Raw genomic sequence first — 16063 nt, 5'->3', positions numbered from 1 at the left:
TGCACAGGAGAAGGCAGTGGTAAACCACTCCTGCATTTTTACCAAGAAAACCACATGGATAGAAAATATAAAATGATTGACGATATAGTGCCAGATGATGGGCCCCTCAGGTTGGATGGTACTCAACATGCTACTGAGGAACAGCTGAGGATCTTTCAGAGTACTGAGGATGTTTATGACGGGGCTAGATTAAAGGCTTCAGGACATCTAGTTGCTGATGTTTCCATACAGGGAAAGAAAACCCAAAGCTGCAAAGACAGTGAGAACGTGGAATGTAAGAAGCATGAAAACAGGAAAGCTCAGCTCAGCAAAAAATGAAATAAAACAATTACAAACTGATATCTTAGGCATCGGCAAATTGAGATGGATTGAAATTGGCACTTTCAGTCAAAAGATCAAACTGTTTACTACTCAGGACACAAAAAACAAAGAAGGAGAGGCTTTGCTTTCATTGGCAGGAAGGATATAGTTTTTAAATTGATGTTTTACGTATTTATATATATTTATGTTTTTAATGTTCTGTGTGAGTCGCCCAGAGTTCCCCCATTGGGGGGAGATGGGTGGGGGAGAAATTAAATAAATACATACATACATACAATGCAGTCAATGACCAAATAATACCAATTAGAGCATTCATGGAGAATATGACTATTATCCAGGCTCATGTTCCAACACTGAGGCAAAAAATGACATTTTATGATTAACTTTAATCTGAAATCAAGAGAACTTGCAAGCAAGATGCGTTATTTATGGCTGGTGAGTAGAATGCCGAAGCTGGAAACGGTAAGGAGGAAAATGTAGTTGGGCTGGGCAATAAAAATTAAATAGGAAAATGACTCTGCCAATCCAATGATTTCTTCATTGCTAACAGTCTTCAGACAACCGAAGCATCACCAGATGGAGTGCACGAAAATCAAATTGACTATATTACTAATACAAGGAGGTAGAAGTGTTCACTTATAACAATGACATGGCCAAGGGCTGACCACAGAACATATCACAAACTGCTCATGTGGAAGTTTGAAGAAAGCCATCTAGTTTCCACAATACAGGTAGTCCTCACTTAGCAAACACAACTGGGACCGACAACCTCATCGCTAAGCACACGGTTGCTAAGTGAAACATCTCATGACCATGACAGACTTACAATGTCACTTCTCATTCGGTCATTAAGTGAGTCACCATGTGACCACAGCTTCCGATTTTACTGCTGCCTTCTCCTTTGACTCTGCTCGTCACAAGCCAGCTGCGAAGCATACAAATGGCAATCACATGACAGTGAGATACTGCGATGGTCATAAATACCCGCCGGTTGTGAAGTACCTGAATGTCAATCACATGACTGTGGAGATGCTGTGCAGGTCATAAATGCAAGGACTGGTCGTAAAGTTACTTTTTCAACACTGTTGTAACTTTGAGCAAGGACTACTGGTATGATCTTGAACATATACCCACCATTTTCAAGGAGAACATCAGGAATTGCAATGAAATCATGAACCTCATTGATAGGGAATCAGAGGACCTGTGTAAAGAAATGAAAGAAGTTGACAAGGATGAATATGAAAAGAAACTGACAAAGACCAAGAAAGAGAAGAAAGCAAACTGGATGTCAGAACAATTGTCAAAAATTGACAAGAAGAGAAATCAAAGCCAAGAAAGACGAAAATCTCAGGAGGAACTTAACAAAGAATTTCAGAGAGCTGTTAGAACAGACAAGTAGAAGTATCATAATGACATATGTAAAGATATTGAAAATGAAAGCAGATCCAGAAAAACAAAGAAAACCTTCTAAAAGATCTCTGAACTCAAAAGACAATTCTAACCTTGAATTGCTATGCTAAAAGACACCGAAGTAAAGATAGTGACTGATTCAAAAATCAAACAAACATGGAAGAAGTATACTGAAATTCTGCACAGTAGAGATGTCAACATTCAAGATATTCAAGGTATTCCCTATTTACAAGAACCTCTATGACTTGAAGATGAAATTAGATCAGCACTCTGGTCATTACCAAGTTGGAAGGCTACAGGAATTGATGAAATATCTACAGAAATATGGCAAGCAACAAAAGAACAATTATTATGGTTCTAACCAAAGTATGCCAGCAACTCTGGAGAACAACACAGTGGCCAACAGGTTGGAAGAGGGCAATCTACATTCCAATATCAAAGAAAGGAAACTTAACAATGTGTGCAAACTATCAAACGATATCATTAATTTCATATGTTATTAAAATAATACTTAGAATTATCCAATGCAGATTGAACCATATGTGGAAAGGGGGAGGGTGATTTTGTGACTGTCAGTTGTGTGATTTTATTTGTGATTTAGACCAATAAAATCACAAAACTCTCTAGTATGAGAGTGTATTGGGGGAAAAAAAAAGAGGCATTCCTACATAGCTTCTATAATATATGAGTGTTTTCAAAGAAATCTGAGTGTGCACTGATAGCTTTTACCATCCAGCTACTTTAAAAAAAAATCCCTAGAGCAAAAAAATGCAAGCAACAGTGAAGCAAAAATAACCCTAATTTTTGCTTGCTTCTTTTTCTTTCTTTCTTTCTCTTTCTTTCTTTCTTTCTTTCTTTCTTTCTTTCTTTCTTTCTTTCTTTCTTTCTTTCTCTCTCTCTCTCTCTTTCCTTTCTTTTCCTTTCTTTCTGTTCCTTCCTTTCTTCAAAAATAATTTTAGCCATTATTTTATGGAGGTTGAGTGATAGGTAGCACTCAACACCTCTCACCTTTTGTAGTCCTCGGGTAAACTATAAGGCAACATGGTCTTGTTTCCTTTTCGGATGGTTCCCCATGGAAGAAATTTGAAGTCCTAAGTTTGAAACAAAACTATTATTGTTGGCCACACAGTCAGCCAGACGTTTAGGCTGAATTTGGCATCTTTATCCACCTATCGAGTCCTTCCCAAGGACCTGGAAGAGGCAGATGTTGTTTAATGGTGTTAAAGGTATCGTTACAGGATATAAGCTGTTCCAAGTAAAGTCCATCCATAATCAGCCAAGGCCAGTGGCAGGTTAGAACAATCCTGGCTTTAATTGTTTTGTAAAGCTAAGCTGTGTTGAAGCTGCACGAGCCTCTGGGGAGAGTCGGGCTACCCACAAGGAAACCTACAACTGTGAACCTCTTGAGGACAGAGAACCCTTGACGTACCTTTTCTAGATGGCCTGATTGAAATGGGAGATTCAGTTTTGGCAAAGTACTGTATTGCCTGATGTATCCCAGCATGGTATAAAACTAAAGGGTTGTGCAAAAGATTTTGCAAAAAAAAGATGGATGGGGAGTATAGTAGTATCACCCAAAGTTGCTGGGAGTTAAGCAGCATATACGTTTAGATGATGATGATGATGATGATGATTGCTTGCATAGTCAGCCAGATGTTTAGACTGGATTTGGCATTTTTATCCACCTATCAAGTCCTTCCCAAGGAGCTGGGATAGGCAGATGTTGTTGTTTGATGGTGTTAAAGGTATCGTCGCAGGATGGAAGCTGTTCCCAGTAAAGCTGCCTTTTGCAATTGACTGATGGTGATTTTGCCAACACTGATGGTCTTCAAGTGGTGCTCCAGATGTTTTGGGATTGCACCCAAGGTGCCTATTACTATTGGTACTACCTTTGCTTTCTTTTGCCATAGTCGTTCTACTTCTATTTGCAGGTCTTTATATTTTGTGATTTTCCCCAGTCCTTTCTCTTCTCTTCTGCTGTCTCCAGCAGTGTCCACTATCCAGACTTTTTTGTCTTTTTTATCAACAATTGTTAAGTCTGGAGTGTTGTGTGGCAGGTGCTGGTCTGCTTGAATTCTAAAGTCCCAGAGCACTTTAGCTTCTTCATTTTCTATTTCTTTGTTTTGTGGTTCCACCAGTTGTTGCTTGCAGGAAAATGGTGGTGGTGGTGGTGGTGGTATTATTATTATTATTATTATTATTATTATTATTATTAAGTGCACACCCTTCCTCTTCATGGGAATTGACTGCACAATTCTATAATACTTACATATCCCATTACTGACCCCTCTAGTTGAAAACAGATTTGGGACCTATCCATAAGTGAGCGTCACCCTACAGTTAATCGTAAGCCAGATTTGGACTGTTCAACATGCATGGTGCCAGAAGATATTTGTTCCTATTTAAAGGCCAGATCGGCTTCGTTCATTCGACCCTTGAGTTTGCGATGGCCACTTGAAGGCGAATGGAACTTACTACATGTCCAGAGACGCGGCTGTAGCAGGGCAGATCCCCGCCTGCAAGAAAACACAAAGAGTGACCTGCTTCAGATCCTGCCACACCAGGTGGGAAGGCCAGGGACTTAAATCGCGGCATGAAAGAAAAGTTGGGGCAGGGCCAGTATTTACTTCCTTGTCCTCTTCGACATGAGTAAATATCTTGTTCAGTTTGACAGCCAGAAGAGCTGGTTTGGTTTCTATTTTATTTTAGCTGTTGCCTTTTGGTGGGAGATGCAGCCAAGTGATTCCTGTGGCCATATTCATTCCATCAGGTGGTGGTGGTGATGGTGGGGGGGGGGGGGGGAATAAAAGCGATAAACGCGATGCATTTGTCAAGTGCAATATAAATACGTCCGAATTGCAGACATCCACCATAGCAGGTCTCTCCATGTGCGGCATTAAAATCATCCCTCAGCCAACCTTCAGAACGACGACCGCCCGTCTCCGTTTTTCCTTCGACGACGGAAACTTCTGAGTTGGCCCCACCAGGAACAGGAAGAGGTGCGAAGTTTTCAGCGCGGGCAGAGCGGGCGTTAGCGGCGAACAATGCACGCCGGTGAGTCACCCGCTCGCCTTTCCCGGGCTACCTCCGCCACATCTGTACGGCGCTCGGAAGGGAACGCCTTTTTCTTCCCAGCGGCCTCTCGAGGCAGCAGCTTCCCTGAGCCGAGGGCGGTGCCAAGTTAAAAGCCAACTGACTTTTCGGCCGCTCAGGTCCCCCGACCCTCCCGGCGCATCTTCTCCCTCCGCTGCGCCCCTCGCCCTTTTCAAAGGCCGCTGCGGGGATCCGGGAAAGACGGCAGAAGAACTTTGCAGCCGGGCAGCCGAGCCAAAGAAGGGTAAGTTTGTCCCAAGAGGGAGATGACGGAGTCGGGGTCTTCGGTTCGGCCGCGGGACGTGCCCGTCTGAATCGCTCGGTGCCTTAGCTGAGGGGAAACCGGGCCCCGAGGGGCGCAGCGACGGGAAAGCTAAAATGCGGCGAAAAGGGGTGCGTGTGTGCGTGTTTCTGGCGTTCTGGGCAATTCCCATTTGGGGGTGCGCGTGATGTGTGCGCGGCCGCTCTGCCAGGCTGGAGCTGCGCGTGGAAAAGTTTTTCCGAGGCACATTTTTACAGGAAGAGCGGGAAGCACCTTGCTCGTGGCTCCGCGGGGCTCGCCTGCCATACAAGCTGGAGCCCGCAAGGATTTAGAGCGGTCCCCCGCCCCCGGTAGCCTGTTGCTGCATTTTAAAGAGGAACTTGAAAACACCAGGCGCCCCTGCTTCTTCTAGCTCCTTGGAGAAATTACTTCAACTAACTCAGAATTACCGCGTTACTAACCATAGCTGTCTTGTTCAACTGTTTTAGTGATAGGGCTGTTCGTTTTCGCGATAGTGATCTTTGCTGATGTGTACAGGAAGTGTTGCGGTTACTTTAAATAAACCAGCAGAAGTATGGAATCGTGTTATAGTCAAAAGGTGAGTTAGGTTGTAATCCCTGTTTACGGTGCTTGGAAGCCATGCAAATCCTGGTTTACTGTGAATAAGGCATGCGGTATATTTGCACCTGCTTGGTTCCTCCCACTCTCTTAAGCTGCTAAATATACCAGAAGCCATGTCATCCTGGCTTGCTGTATCTTTTATGAGCCAGGATCATAAATGTTACGAGGTCTGTACAGCTTGCAGCTGCACTTTTGAGCACTGTTCTAGCACAGTGCCTAAATAACGGAGGATTGCCATGCCCACGAGAGAATTAAAAGAAGGCACAAGTTTGCCTTAAAAATTGCATATGCTGATTTACATATGTTGATGCAAATCTAAAAGTAGCCACCCTTATTTAATAGAAAATGCAATATGTTGGTGTAACAGGGAAGACAGTGGCCAAGTAACCAATGGTCAGTTTCAGTCTGTTGTTATGACTCTTTGGACCTGTTGAGCCCTTCAGGTAGATGATGCTGTCACAGAAAGTATATCCACCTTAGAAACGAGTGAGACTTTCTTCTGAGTAAACTAGCATAGCATTATACTGCAGGACGTATATACTGTACATCAGTTTATGTTTAAGTGCTTCAAAATGAAATGGTTTCTTTATTACTACTAACGTATTAACTGGCTGATTTCAGTAACACCTATGTTTGGGCACTTGCAGTTATAAAGAAGTTCCCACAATAAGTTGTGATTTGTTTTAATAAAGTCTGTACAACAAGCCAAGCTGTAGTGGCAGGGCTCAGCCACAAACTACGATTTACAAATATTGTAGTGGGTTCACCTGTTGCACTTAATCAACCACCTTATGGCTTAGTGCAGATGTAGACAACCCTTGTAACTCCCCAAAGTTATCACATGGTAATTCCTAGAATAGCAGAAGGAGAAAATCCGTTAAAGACTTCGGTGATGAGTAACAGGATTAACACTTAAACAATTAAACTAGGACAAAATGTCCTAGTTCTACCACTTTGAATTGAAAAGCCAGTCTAGGATCTTGAGGGGCATGGCAGGGGGTAGGGGGACCAGTGATGTCAGAAAAGTCAAGATGGGTGCTATGACTGCATATTCAAAGCCCCATCTTTTTTTAATGTTTATCTACCCTTGTGGATACTCCTAGCCCTGATAAAGTTCCAGAGCCTAACATCATATGACTTGTGAATCCAGGAGGCGGCTGAATGCCTGTAAGTTGCTCTGAAATCAGTAGACCTTGCCTCAAAAACTAAGTCAAGATGTTGGGTTATCAGGAGATTGATTAAATGAGGAACTACAGCATTGAAAAATGTGTTTATAAATGGCATTAGGAAAAGTAAAGGCAACTCATCCAAAGGTGTCCAAAGGGTATGGTCAAAAAAGTCATGATGGTCACATACAGAACATACGAAAGGTGGAGCTTGTAGGTACTTCTGGGGAAAAATGGCAAACTGAAGACGGCTCCACTAAAAACAGACCCAATGACTGTGGTGGAATGAAGAGGCAGTGAGTAGAACGGCTCTTCGTAATTCCTCTCTGGAAAAGGAGAGGACTTGAAATTGCCCACAGGTGCTCCAGACAGCTGGTCCTCATGAGGAGACAGCAAGACAGTGGTCTCTGGTGGGTTTAGAGCTCTGGGAGATGAGGGAATAGCCATCTTGCTCAAAGTGCGGTTGGTGCCTTTGAAAGGAGACTAAGTCTGCATATTTCCTTTTCTAATCACTTTTGGAAATTGCTTGTTAACTGCTTTTCAGTTGTTAGGAACCTTTGGATCAACAAGTTTTACAGCACTGGTGAGTTTCCTTCAATCCTTAGCTAAAGAAGTTTTAAATACAAATTTAAGGACCTAAAAAAAAATTCTTTTGGAATAAACAGCAAAAGGGTGATTATAACTTTGATTTTGGAAAGTTACAAATGGACTAAGGGTCCACATGGATTTGAAATAAGATTGTGAATCCTTCCAATGGGAAAATGCTTTTGTTTTGAATTCTCTTAAATAAAAACATTATAGGATGAGACTTTGAAGGTTGGACATGAGAAGGAACTAAAGATTACAATTAAAGGAGAAGAACACTTACATTTCACTTAGTGATACAGAATGGAGTGAAATATTTTAACATTGAATATATTGAAGGATATTTTTGAACAATGGACCCAGAAGTTAATTTTAAGAGTGTCTGCCTCTATTGATAGCCTGGGCTTAAAAGATGTTGTGTAACAGGAACAAGTTTTACTGGACAAGACCTAGATTGATTTGAAAGTGGATTTAAAAATGACAGGCTACAAGAATGACATGGAAAAAAGATGCTACACTGGACATATAAATGAAACAGGCTGATGTCTTAATAATTAGAAGGGATATATAAATAACAAACCGAAAGAGTGGCCTGGATAACTTTCCTATATTGGATTTACAAAAGAAACTTGTTAAAGCTTTGAAGAATTTTGTGAGAAGGGACAAAGAAAAAATGAAAAGAAATCAAGTTCTAGGATATTTATTTGAAGGGACTAAAGATCAAGATTGTTAAAAGTAAAAGGAAGGAATATGAAGTTGGTGTATTTGATCAAGGTTAAAATGTTATCACTGGTAACCCTTAATGGACTTTTGCTGATCAGGCCTGAAATGACTAGTTTTTAAAGGATTTGTTTATAGATAAGAGATGGGATGTGAGAAGAAGAGGGAATTTGTTGTATTTTAAGAGAAAGTGATAAGTTACTAAAATTGTTTATACTTGTGATGAAGGGGGAGTCATTTTTTTATATATTTCTTTTCTTTTTCTTTAATATATTATTTTTTCTTTTCTATTTTTCTATTTTGTTTCTTTTCTGCACTTTCTATTTTTTATTTTATTTTTTTTAGTTTGTATTAGTTTTTATCCTTTTAATTGTAATTTTTAATAAAATGACTATTAAAAAGGTGCAGCTTGTACTGCACTGTCGTGGCTGCCATCCGTGACTTTTTTGACCGTAACCTATGGACACACCTAATATCATCCTTAGCAGAGGAATCCAACTCTTGTTGCAAAGTCAATGATGTCTCGTCTTGGCCCTTTTTACTTCCACTCCATTTTGCTGTTTTGGGACTCTTTGTGATACTGAAAACAGCAAGATAAAGCTGAGTAAAACATGGCTTGGAAATGAAACCAAATCAGCATTGTGGGGACAAAGAGTACAATTTGGGTTGCTGGGTTATTTTGATGGTGCTGTTGATACTCTTCTAATTGGAACATTATATTGGGTTATAGCCTGCACATATTGAAGTTAATAGAAATTTGACCATCTAGATTTTGTAACTGTTACTTCCATCTACTTAAGCAACCAGCGATCTGTTGCTTTTCACTGGTGATTCTGCATTGCTCATATCCTGCTTTCATTTTCATCATTTTATTTTCAGGTAGTCCACATAGTAGATTTTATAACAACCTAAAGGAAATAATGTTGTGACTCATTTTTTTATGTCAAAGCCTTCTAGGTTGAGAACCATTTTTCAGACCGCTGAATCTGGCCATCATGCGTGTACATTTTAGTGACTTTTTTTTTTTTTTTGGTTAGGAGAAGCTGAATTGGAAGTCCGTTCTGCAGGAAAAGCCAATGTGACTGAAACAGCACAGTCACACTTTTTAAGCACCTGTTTGTGTATGAGAAAGACAAGCTAGCATTGTTTCAACAGTTTAACCGCTGCGTTTTTCATCTTTGCCCTTCATTGTGTGCATTAAGTTGGGATTAACTCCTTTTACCACACCAACAAATCCTCATTTTCTTGCAAATGAATTCTGTGCAGTAAATGGATAGCCACATTTCATTTTAATGGCATTCTTATATTGATTTTGCTGTGCTTCAAGCTCTGCTATTAATACTCTCAAGGGAGATTGTTCTGAATTTCAGGATATTGACCTGTCTTTAAAAAGTTCCACTACATGAGCTGTTTTGATGGGATTATCAAAACTGTTCTCCACTGAACCAAAAAGTTACAGACCCACCTCTTTTTTTTTTTTTTTTTTCTGTTGTCTGAAAGTGTTGGTATCAATAGGTGCCCTGGAAGAAAGTCTTCAAGTGAAATCCTAAATAAATTCTTGTATAGTGTACTCCTATGCGTGGTTACTCATAATGTTTGTCTCTTTTATATGTTTTTATATTCATATTCTTTTTATATTCTTTTTTTTTTTTTAAGGAGAATCATTTTCAGTTCAGAATTCTCTTCTTTTTGGATAAATATGAGTATGTGATATACTGGGGCTACACTCTCCCGTGCATTCATCTGACAAGAGCAGCGCTGGGATTCAAAAGGCAAAATGTAACCCAGAGTTTGCATAATCCAGAATTTGCTCAGCCCCTTCAAGCAGCTGTATGTTTTTTCCCTCGGGCATGCGCAGCTGCCATGTGATCCTGGGAAATGCCTTGCTTGGTTTGAAGTGTCCTCAACAGGAGCGTGTGCATCCATGCGAGCTCTGAATTACATCTTGTCCTTCAAAGCTGAAACACTGCATACTCCTAGAAAATGTGTCATGCTGAACTCAGTGCAATATTAATCCTTTCATTTCGTGTTATGACTCAGTGGTTCCTTGTCTCCAAATTGCTGTTTCTCCTGGAGAGGAGCTCCTGTGAGCAGCTTTTGGGTGACACCGTGTGACAGACAGAAGGAGTTCAACCTTCTGCTTCTCCAACATTGAGTCAGATAGGAGGGTTCTAGTTTTTTTTGTTTTTTGTTTAAAGCAAACTGCATTTAATGGAATGTAGTTTCCCCCTCACCCATTTCTTTTTGTAAGATTTGGGATATAAATTTTGTTATATAGGATGGATTTTTCAAAATTGCATTTTGCCTGTTCCTGTTGATTCAGTTGCAACTGACAACCTGTGCTACTGTGCTTAATGAGAAGTTTCTGCAAGTACTTTCCTAAATATACTGCACCGAGAGAAATTCTGTTGAAATCAGTATTTTACTCCCAAGTAAACGTATTCAGTGGCGTAGCACAATGATGAAGTGACTCAGGTTATGAAGTGCGCAATCTGAGTCTAATCTCTGCCATGAAACCTGTAGGGAGCCGGTCTCTTTTCACCTCACCGCTTCCATTTGACCATAAGCGATAATACCTTACAATGCTGCTATAAGAACTGCCATTGGGTAATGAGGCAGAGGGTTATTTAGTGCTATACAAATGTACGATTTGGATAGAAATGTTCAGACTGGAAGTCAGGAGTGCTGCTACCTACCTTTTTCATCTGAATATACTGGAAAAGAGATTGGTAACTGATATCCAGATATAGGTATTCAGAATGCAGGAATGATGTGGGAAAAAAGATCTTCTCATGTAAATCACCAGGATTGGTTTGACCAGTGTTTGTCAACCTTGGCAACTTTAAGATGCATGGACTTCAACTCCCAGAATTCCCCAGCCAGCATGGTTGGCTGGGGAATTCTGGGAGTTGAAGTCCACGCCTCTTAAAATTGCCAAGATTGACAAACGCTGGGTTAGACCAATGGGTTCCATTGCTTCATCTCGCTTCTACTGCACGTGGGTCATCTATGGGTCTTGTGCCTGTACTTCTTTTTGGAGTCAAGACTATGGTAAGAGAAGAATGGTCCATGTTTCAGCATGAAACTAGGACATGACAAGAGATAGCAGAGAAGAAGTAAGAAGGAAGGAACACATTGTACAAACTAGTGGACTTCTAAGCCAGGCCTGTCTCACTTCCTGGGCTAGTTGCCATAGCAAAGGATGAAAAGTAACTGGCAGGGGTTAGGGATGGGAACAAAACCCTATGATTGTGACCTCTGAAAAACTTCCTTTGAACCTAGGTTGAAAAAGCAATAGTTTGAGGAATATGGAGCTACCTTTATACAAAATCTTTACTTGTTTGTGCAGAGTTCAGTGAATATGAGTTCCTCTTAGCAACAGTTGTGTTGCTATGGGCACTATTTGATGATTGAACATAATTCTCCTATTAAAATACCAAAGCTAAGACAGTACTGCTTATTAAAATTTAAACATGCTTTATTACTTCCATGATTGTGTAAGCAAGAAATCATGGATATAAGGTAGCTTTATGAGGCAGATATAGAGTTCTCTCTCCCAATACATACATACATACATACATACATACATACATACATACATACATATGAATGTTGTATGCAGGATTGCATAACTAGCACCTGTTCTTTTCTTTGTTTGTTTGTTTAAGATTAATGTATTGTAGCAAAGAACTGAGTGGAAAGCTAGAATGTCAGAAGTTCTCTCACAGAAGCCCTCTGGGTCTTCACATTCTGGAGCTATCTCCTGCTTTGGGATATTGGTTTGGTATTTCCCACTGCCATCACCTATCTTCCAGGGATGTCTCAGCTGTCATCTACTTTTTAACTCTGGTGTATGGAAAAAAAAAATAGGCCTCTCACAACCTGTTCTGCCTTTCTGGTGAATAAAAAGTAAATATCTATAGTATACAGATGTGGGATTAGATGATTCAGCCTTTCCTTCTGTCCTTGGGAGATAGATCAATCTCACAAGAGATAAACAAAAATCAAATGTTAAAATATAAATATTTATAAAATATGTAAAAATAATGACAAAATGAAATAGCAAGTAAGTGACACTAAAATATAGCCAGTAGTATGTGTCTGCATTATTTAGGAGGGTGTGAACTCAAAAGGATATAACGGCAAGTATAACTAAAGTGTGGCTATCTCAATGCAGCAAAAGTTTTAGTTGGTGCCAAAACTGAGTATAGTCTTCCTCTTTCCCATTGAAGCTTTGTTGTTGTTCAGTTGTTAAGTCGTGTCCGACTCTTCATGACCCCATGAACCACATCGTGCCCGGCCTTCCTGTCCTTCACTGCCTCCCTGAGTTTGCTCAGTCTCATGCTCGTTGCTTCAGTGATGCCATCTAACCATCTCATCCTCTGCCATCCTCTTCTTTTGCCTTCAATCTTTCCCAGCATCAGGGTCTTCTCCAAAGAGTCCTCTCTTTGCATTAGGTGACCGAAGTATCTGAGCTTGAGCTTCATTATCAATCCTTCCAATGAGCAGTCAGGGTTGATTTCCTTGAAGATTGACTGGTAATTAAACAAATTTATATAGCTGCCCAACTCACATATTATGATTCCGTGTGACTTACAAAAAGCAGACCCCAGATACAAAACCCACTACACCCCCCCACCCCATGGTGACAACAACACATTCAGACTAGCCATTGGATGGGCTCTATATCAATCTGGGGTCCCCAGGCCTGCTGGCAAAACCAGGTCTTCAGGGCCTTTTGGAAGAGTATCAAGGTGGGGGCCAGTCTTATCTCTGGGGGTATGATGTTCCATAGGGAGGGAGCCATCACGGAGAATGCCCTTTTTCTAGGTCCCAGATGAACCTCCTTAATGGGGGGGGGGACCAGTAACATACCCTTACTCCCTGATCTGGTGAATACCACTTGTACCCTTGATGAAAGTTTTGAATCCAGGTGGACTTCTAAAGTGTTCAGAGGAAGGACAGACACATCCAGACCAGACCATTTCTCTAATCCCTAAATCTGGAGCCCTCTCTTCATAAAATGTCTGGTCTATATGAGAACATTTCAGTTAATTGCTTTCACCCGATACATCATTGCCTTCAGGCATGTACATGGCATCTGCACAACCTCTCCTATGGTGACATTAATTGTATGAATGCAGTCAATGTGCAAGTTTGAGGAACCACCAAATATCTCTTCTCTGAATCTGCTAGTGCATTTTAAGATCATGTCTCCATGTGGACCAGTGAGAGCTTATTTTGAGAAGCAAAAAATAGTTACAGGAAAGAGAGACTTATAGCCAAGAGAGAAATAGTTAACTTCTCACACTTTCATGTCTCAGGATTACTCACAGTTCCTGTTCGCATTACATGAATATACACAATAATTCACTCCTTACAGTTAGTATCAAGTCTGCTTTGGTCCTCAAAGTGCTTAGGGTCAGTTAGAAATGTCATTTTTATGGCGAGAGGGCTGTTTTAATGTAAATAATATTAGTAAAGTTAAATGGTAGGTGGGATGGCTTTTTTTTTAACTGCATAATATTCTTTTCCTTGTGATTGTAAATATATTATGGTATATATTGATTTTACCCATTTTGTGTAATGTTAAGTGCCTTTGTATATGTGTGTATGTGTGTGTGCGTGCGCGCCTTTGAGTCAGTGTTGACTCCTAGAGAGTGCCTGGACAAGTCCCTGCAGTTTTCATTGCAAGATTTTTTGAAGTGGTTTGCCCTTTCCTTCTTCCTAGGCCTGAGAGAGCTGGTTTTGTGCCCAAGATGGGACTAGAATTCATGGTCGCCCAGTTTCTACCCTGGTGCCTTAACCACTACCCCAAACTAGCTCTTGCTGTTTAGTAAGTGCTGTTTAGTACTTACTATTTTTTTTTATTGTGGTTGGGGATATAAATAAGTACTATGTTTGTTTGTCATGTATGTTAAATGTGCATTGCAGGCACTAACAAATGGGGGTGGGGGAGTCTACATTTTATATAAAACAAGGAACCCAGCTTTTCCATGACTAAAAGCTACACTTTTTATTTTATTTGGCCCTGAAATCTGCAGAAGGTGGGGCCATGTTTTTGAAGTGGGTAGGCTATGACTCCCCTTTTGTTTTCCTAACCTACTGGGAAAGCTTTAGGGAGTATTTTTTGCACTTAGGAGGTACTTGTGGCAAAACAAGATACCTGGGAGGAAAATCTGCCATTCTCTTGCCCTCTCTTGCTGAGCAATTTGGTGTTTAGAGATTGTCTCCCTGCAGGGTCCACTTACTGTTTCACAGCCAGGCCAAAGGACACTGCTTAAAAGCAACGGAGCTGATGCAGAAACACAGAGCCAAGAGCAAATACAGAGGAAAGGGATGATTTCTCTCTCTTTAAGAGCTTCCTGAATGTATACTCTCTCTTTAAGAGCTTCCTGAATGTATAGGTAGTCCTTGATTTACAACCATTCATTTAACAACTGTTTGATGTTACAATGGCGCTGAAAAAAGTGACTACGACCGGATCTTGCACTAAGACCATTGCAGCATCCATGCGGTCACATAGTCAAAATTCGAGCAATTAGCAACTGGCATTTATTTACGACAGTTGCAGCATCCCAGGGTGACGTGATCACCATTTGCGACCTTCCCAGGGGGCTGCCAACAAGCAAAGTCAATGGGGAAAGCTGGATTCACTTAATGACCACAGTGATTCACTTAATGACCATGGCAAAAAAGGTCATAAAGTCTGGCGTGACTCACTTAATGACCACATCACTTAGTGATGGAAGTTCCGGTCTCAATTATGGTCGTAAGTTAATGACTACCTGTATAAGTTTGGCCCCTGTATGATAGTGGAGTAGATAAGTTGCGAGTCTGATCGGGTAGGACCTGTCTTATTTTCTGCTTGCAAACACTTTGACCTTAACTTGTTGCTTCACTTCAATTGAATCATGTTTCCCTATAAAGGGGAAAAAACCCCTAGGGTTCTTCTAGCTGAGCATACCCAATTCAGCTTTGATCTGAAGTTGGAACTGAAATAAGGAACATTTCTTATGGTATACAGTGATTACCCCTGCCTATAAAGAAGCAATATTTTACTTATTTGTTTAGCTTGTGCCCTGCATTTTGTTCATACTGCTCCATCTTCCTGTTTTTTCCTACAACAATGATCCTATAAGATGGCTGGGCTGAGAGAACGTCTGGCCCAAAGTCACTCAGGGAGCTGTGTTTGAGGATGGACTTGACCCTGGTCTCCCTAGAGCCAGTCCAACACCTTAACCATGATGCCACGCTGGTCTATGGTGACATATGACAACTTCTGCCTCCTAGAAAAGAAACAGAAACTCCAGACGTGCCAGGACCCAGGAACCCTCCTTCACTGCACTCTCACATTCTCTACACAAATATATGAGGGCTTGTAAAAATGAGCAGCAGTGAGCAACAGTTATCTGGAAATGTAACTTGTAGGGTACGATGTAGCAGCGCTCGCTGGCCTTTTACACTCCCAACCAAAGGTGAAATGAAGAGAAAGGATGGGAAGGGAAGTGTTGTCCTTTCTTCTGTCTCCAGTGATCTTTTTGCCCTTATCCGGTTCAAAGGTAAAACCAAACAGGAAGATGGACAGAAATATGCCCAGCTGTTGAGTTAAAGTTCATATTTGAAGCATTTAGTGAGCTAGTTATTAGGAAAGCAGGTGGGCCCAAGAGGGTTTTGATGCAACAGTTGTTGATGTCAAACTTGGGAACTCCTAGGGGGCAGGAGAGAGTTAAGGGATTCTTGAGTCTGGGGAGGGAGGAAGTGTGAGAAAGGGGCCCAGAGTAGCTCTGCCTTAATTGAACTGGGTTTAAGTTTTGTGAGAGAATTACTTTGGTGGTCTGTCAAGATTCTGTTCAGTTACCCTATTAGCAATAACGATCTTTCC

The 16063-nt window shown here is 40.9% G+C and overlaps 1 protein-coding gene across 1 annotated transcript in view; it reads left to right on the top strand.

The window, feature by feature from the left end:
- The first annotated feature begins 4615 nt into the window (after positions 1-4615).
- Positions 4616-16063, top strand: part of RAB27B (RAB27B, member RAS oncogene family) — a 37862-nt gene continuing 26414 nt past the window's right edge. The window contains exon 1 of the mRNA XM_088152708.1: positions 4616-5068. The gene's annotated coding sequence lies outside the window, so the exon portion shown is untranslated. The remainder of the gene's footprint in view (positions 5069-16063) is intronic.

The sequence above is a fragment of the Python bivittatus genome, unplaced genomic scaffold, assembly GCF_059951505.1.
Source record: "Python bivittatus isolate LINGU-HERP-01145 unplaced genomic scaffold, Pbiv_v1 ctg000570_np1212, whole genome shotgun sequence".
Taxonomy (NCBI): domain Eukaryota; kingdom Metazoa; phylum Chordata; class Lepidosauria; order Squamata; family Pythonidae; genus Python; species Python bivittatus.
The sequence above is the reverse complement of the archived record's forward strand: the minus strand, read 5'-3'. Positions and strand labels throughout refer to the sequence as shown.